We start from the raw sequence: 6,012 nt of genomic DNA, 5'->3' as shown, positions 1-6,012 counted from the left end.
TGGGTGATGTCAGTATGATATGTGAACCTCACTGAAAAGAAAAGGGATGAGATGGAAGTGAACTTTTTGAAAAGGTCAAAACCTTCCTCCAGTCAGTTCATATTATTACCTACACAGTGGCTGATTCAGAAGTTCTAATTATGAAAGTGTAACTATAGCCTTTTCTGCTGCTTTATTGGAATCATTAATGACTGTCATAGGACTGTGGATAATGTTTATCATTGAGATAACCGGTCATGATACTCCGTGTTCAAAGAAAATATTAAACTGTACAATGGATGGACATTTATGGTGTGTCACACTTTGTTTGTTATTCAATGTGTAAGAGATACAGACAATTTAGTTAAATCGATTCACTCTGCCAAAAATTAGTAAGTATCTCACAAAGGTAATTATGATCAGAAACCATCCCGCTTTGGACATAACTAAAGGAAAGATACTGTGGTAAGTATGGCATTATAAATACAGCTTTATGTGCGAGTAGCACCAGAAACCGCAAAACCAATCAAACAACTAAAAGCACAAAAAGAGATTATATTACCTCGATAAAGAATGAATATGTAGACAACATTTAGTTCAATTTTTTATTTCCTGTCCAATGTGCAGAGAAATATAGCACTTTGAACGCCAATTATAATGAATAATTAAGAATATCTTCGTTAATTCATGCGTCTTCCATGCCTTAAACTTTGCTGGATCTCGGGAATTCCGATCTTTTCCTCACTAACATTAATCCCTGTGATGGACTGAAGACTTGTCCAGGCTATATCCTGGAAAAGTAACCAGTCTTGACGATGGATTATATTATTTTATACATTAAAACATAAAGATGGAGAGCAATTCACTTACATTCACACCAATGGGTAGTTAAAATCTAACCTGTATGTTTTTGGGATTGTGGGAGGAAACCGGAGTACCCGGAGTAAACCCACTCTGGCACAGGGAGAACATGCTAACTACACACAGAAAGGCCCCAGAAGGTTCTTACCAAAACCTTCTTTCTGTGAGGTGACAATGCTAACCACTGCACCACCATGCCAGACCAAGTTTGATGTTGACCGGATGTCTTCTTGTTGTTCCACCACCTGCACCTCTACTGTAGACTGGATACTTGTCCAGGCTACATCCTGGACAGGTCGTCAGTCTGTAAACGTATTAAAACATAGATGGAAAGCATCACTATATCACTACATTCACCCCAACGTATGGGTAATTAAGAATTTCTAATTAACCTAACCTGCATGTTTTAGGGATTGTGGGAGGAAACCGGAGAACCCGGAGTAAACCCACTCTGGCATGTGGAGAACATGCTAACTCCACACAGAAAGGCCCCAGCAGGTTCTTACCAAAACCTTCTTTCTGTGAGGTGACAATGCTAACCACTGCACCACCATGCCAGACCAAGTTTGATGTTGACCGGATGTCTTCTTGTTGCTCCACTACCTGCACCTCTACTGTCTCATCTTCCTCAAGATCTTATCCAAAGGGCGCCGGTCTTTCACTGGGATGAGCTTATTCCACAAGGCAATAAACTCGGTCTGGTGGGCAAGTACCTGGAGCATCTTCTGTCCATAGAACCTGTGCAGATAACAATGACTTATTCAGCAATTTAGTTTTAGAGTACTTACTGAAAAAGTTGTTCTAAGATATGACTTTACAAACCATAAGATCAAACTAGAATTGATAACCCACCTGACTTCGGTAGCAGCATCTACCGACATCTTACTGACAGCAGTAAGGAAGCGCTCTGCAAAGGTCTTCCCTGCAGACAGGATCTGGTCCTCTCCAACGATGCTTGCAAGCTTCTGGAGGTGCTGTGCTGTGCTTGCTCTCACTGGAACACAAGGGTGGCTGAAGGAAGACAAAGTCAGGACAATGTCAGACAAATCCTGTGGCTACTTTTGATTTAATTTACTTTGAATGCTGCTGCTTCGTCACTAACTACTAATTTGTGAATAAACTGTCTTCACTTACTTGAGCCCTGCGTAGAGTAGAGTGCACAAGGTTCTGCTGGGGCTGCAGCCCTCCACTAGAGCATCCAGGGCGAGGTTGGCCTGCTGGTGAATGAAGGCGTTGCTTGTCTGTGCCAACTTCAGCAGCAGGGCACGGCCTGTCCTCTCTGCCTCTGGGTCCATGGCCCTTCCCAGGTAAACATGGAGGTCTGCGATGCTGTCCATTGCAGCGCAGGCCACAACAGAGCGCAGATTTGCCACCTAGATAGTGAATGAGAATATCAGTCAGTCCTTCTGTATACATAACATATCCATGCAAAATTAGGCAAATGAGAACTACATGTGACACGAAGCCAGATTAAATCAAGAGGGAAATCTCCACAATACCTCTTCTGACAGGACGAGGCAGAACTCGTGCAGTTTGGTCAGCAGCAGTTGTGGATGGTGTCGTACCAGAGCTCGAACAGATTTAAAACCAACCAATTTCTTCTCCCTATGTTAAGATGACAAAAGTTATAGAATTGCGTTAATCACTGCTTTAGAAACATAGGCCTGTGGTTGCCCTACTAGCTATACAATTTAGAATATGTCCCTAATGTACATCTGAAGTGTTGGTGTCTTACCAGTCCTCTGAGTGTAACTGGCCAAAGCAGAGGGACAGACTGGCAAAGGGGTTGTCCAAAGGCTGGAAGTCTTCCTGAGCTGCTCGCTTCACAGCCTTTGGAGGACAGGGGTTTTTCCCAGCCTGTGAAGGACGGAGGTTTGTCCCACGGCGAGGTCCCCTAGTTTTGGGAGGGGCAGCTGTTGATGGAGGTGTAGGAGCCATGGGTGTCAGTGCAGGGACTCTTCTGGGCGCTGCTGGTGGTTGATGTGAACCAAGGTGGACCTGCTTAAATTGATCCACTTTTCGAGCTGACTGGAGCTTGCATCCATCCGCCACTTCCTTTCCTGTTCAGATTAACAGCAAAACAGTCAATAAACTTATTATAAATAATAGACGTTTATAACATTTTAACATATTTCTATTAAAGTTCCCATAAAGAAAGTCCTTTAAAACATTAAAGTAAGAACATACCTGCTCCACCGAGTTGCCTGGACCACACAGGGAGACGAGATGGTCTCCTGGGTGCAGCTGTAGAAGGAGGTGAAGGGTTGAAGTTGCCAAGATGTGAAATGGCCCTCAGCTCACTGGGAGTGTGTGTGTCCACAGAGCTGAGACTGTCCACAGGGCTGATGGGTGGTTCAGGGCTTGGCATCAGTTTAGCCATCTTACAGGCAAGCATTGCCATCTGACTCCCCAGGCGGACTTTCTTCTCAAAGAAGGGGTCCTCTTCATCCCATATCTGGTTGGTCTTGGCCTTCCGGACACTGTTTCTCTCCTCCACTTTTAAAATGGGCCTGATCCTGCCTCCTTGCTGAGAGGATTCAGGGCTCCTTCTGAGAGAAGCTGGGGGCCGAGCTGAGGGGAGGGTGTCATGCTGGACTGAGAATCCCAATCTCTCCAGAACAGCGTCGCTGTGGGCTTTCTTTGAAGCACACAGCCTCTCTGCACGTTGAATCAGTGCAGCCCTCTCAGTTCTCTCAGCTCTCTCAATGTCCAGGATCCTGGACTGAGTGCTGGAGACATGTTCTCTACTGTGGCTTCCAGATGGCTATGGAAAAACATATGAGATATATTTGTATTTGTAAATGAAATTAGTCAATTGAGACTAATTACTCTGAATCAATAAATAGAGTTGGTTACTTACATAACTGTCACCATTGAAGTTCTTGTCCTTCCACAGTTGCAGGAAGACGTTTGATGTACCACGATTAGCCATGACTATCAGATATACACAACTATAGAGTAGTTAATCTCAACTAGATCAGTGTTTGTCTGACTGGATATGAATTCTACCCTCTATACATGGAAACATTCTAAGTGATGTCACTGTTTGACTATGGAACATTCTAATGAGATCAAAGATATTATGCAAATTGGAGATTCTATCATTCTTTTTATTTGTTATGCATTTTTTGAAGCATTGTTGAGGATTTGAAAAACAACTATTTGAAAATCATGGCTTGACAGCAATACACTTTATTACATTGGCTTATTTTGTGTCCATAATGTCTCACCCTTTAATTCAAGTTACACTTGAATCTGCATTTTGTCTAACTTAAACTCCCACTCTCTCTAGCATGAATTTATGGATTAATCAGTTAATAATCTGATAATAACATTATTGATAGGAGATAACCAATTATGATCTACACCAAAAATAACTGAAGTTGTTAAAATGCACTGTCTGGGGCACAGTGGAATAGGGTGGCGTGGCACCATTCAGTCTATGGGTGGCACTTGACCAGGGGTGGATTACTGCACGGGCACACCGGGCACAGGCCCAGGGGCCCAAGAGCTCATGGGGGCCCTAAGCCAGAGATACTGATAGTAACGTTTCATGTTGCATAGTCAAAGAGCTCAGTCACTCATGTCATATAAGGATGCTCATTAAAATGTAACAAGATAGAAATCATCATGGTCCCCTCAACTAGTAGGGGAGAAATACAAAAGCAATTTAAAAACAACAGCATTATTAGCTCTGTCTAAGGGGCTTCATGAGGGGCCTCTAAGGCACAGTCTCCTAAAATCCTGTGGGAAACACTGACTTCCTTACTATGTTTTTGCCATTAATTGTATGTATCTGTGCGAAAAAATCAGTGTACCTGACTGAATAGGGAGGAGTGGGGGGCCCTTTAAGAGTCTGTGCCTAATGGTTATAAATACGTGTTTTTCTGGAAAGCTTTAGAAAATGTAGAAAAATTTGGTTTTCACTAATGCAGTAAATAAGTAGAAAATCCTAAATGCTTTTAAATGCAAAAATGGACTTAGCACTCTACCATTATCTGTTATCCATAGACCTGTTAAGCGGAAGTGGCGGAATTATGGGGCATGGGGCCTATCGGCTGAAAAAAAATGAATGGGAGTCTATGGAAAGTAATCTACTATTTTCTGGTCCCAGTCATTAAATGCCTTCGATTACTATATGTTTTGTATGGGTCTAAATGATAATTTTTCATGTGAAGAGTTTGACGGTATGTTGTATGATTATTCTTCTAAATCTTGCCGCCGTAAAGGATTATGGGATACCACTATCTCCTTTCCTTTAGCATAGGTTGGTCAGGAGTAACCTATGCTAAAGGAGGGTTAAAGGATGAATCAAGGCTCCTTTCCTAAGCATTTTGACAATTCGGATCGCCTATCCGCCGAGTACTTCCGGTTCATCTCGATTGGAAAGGAAATTTCCTATGCAAAAAATACTTTTCGGATAGGCCCCAGGGTTTTTCCTGCATAGAGAACATTTTGGCGCCCCCCAAAGAAGATTTACCCAGCGCCAAAGGAAAATCACCAGCGCCAAAATGATAACATTTGAGAATAAATATAGCTATTTAAAACCTCTCCAAATTGATCCCAATTTAAGTCAGCCTTCTTGAGGGGCTGGACAATAACTTGAATTTTAATTTAGATTATTATTACGGCTTCCCTCAATCTTGAAAACAAAATGATCTTAATTAAACTATCATTGTTCCGCACGCCGGGGCTTACAGGCTTTTAAATGCAGCGAACCCTTTCAGCTGTGCGTTCCGCTCGGCCCCTCCCTCACCTGATAGTTCAGCTGGTCCAGAGTAGGAGGGAGATGTTGCGCGTTGCCGGGTGTTTTGAAAAAGTTTTAGAGGATGGCAGAACGTCCGCCTTTGGTCGAGAATAAAGGTAAAACTAATTGTGTTGCCTGAAAACACTTCAGACTCACAACAGACTAAAATAACGTGCAAGATATGTCACTCGCGGACACGCGACATACGCGACCGCGAGAGACAAAGAAAAAAAGGCATATCCGACAATATCTGCACCTCAAAACATCCCGACCAATTAGTTTACTCACTTTAAGTTGAATCATAGTGGTCTATGACCAAGCAATAAAGGAATAAAAAACACAGGAGTTTAAAGCTCCTTGACTCCTGTCCTGCCACCACAACAGTCAACACTGTACAATGCAATAGCCTCCAGCCAGCTCCTTAA

The sequence above is a fragment of the Ammodytes marinus genome, assembly GCF_949987685.1.
Source record: "Ammodytes marinus genome assembly, chromosome: 17".
Taxonomy (NCBI): domain Eukaryota; kingdom Metazoa; phylum Chordata; class Actinopteri; order Uranoscopiformes; family Ammodytidae; genus Ammodytes; species Ammodytes marinus.
Note: the sequence above shows the minus strand (reverse complement) of the source record.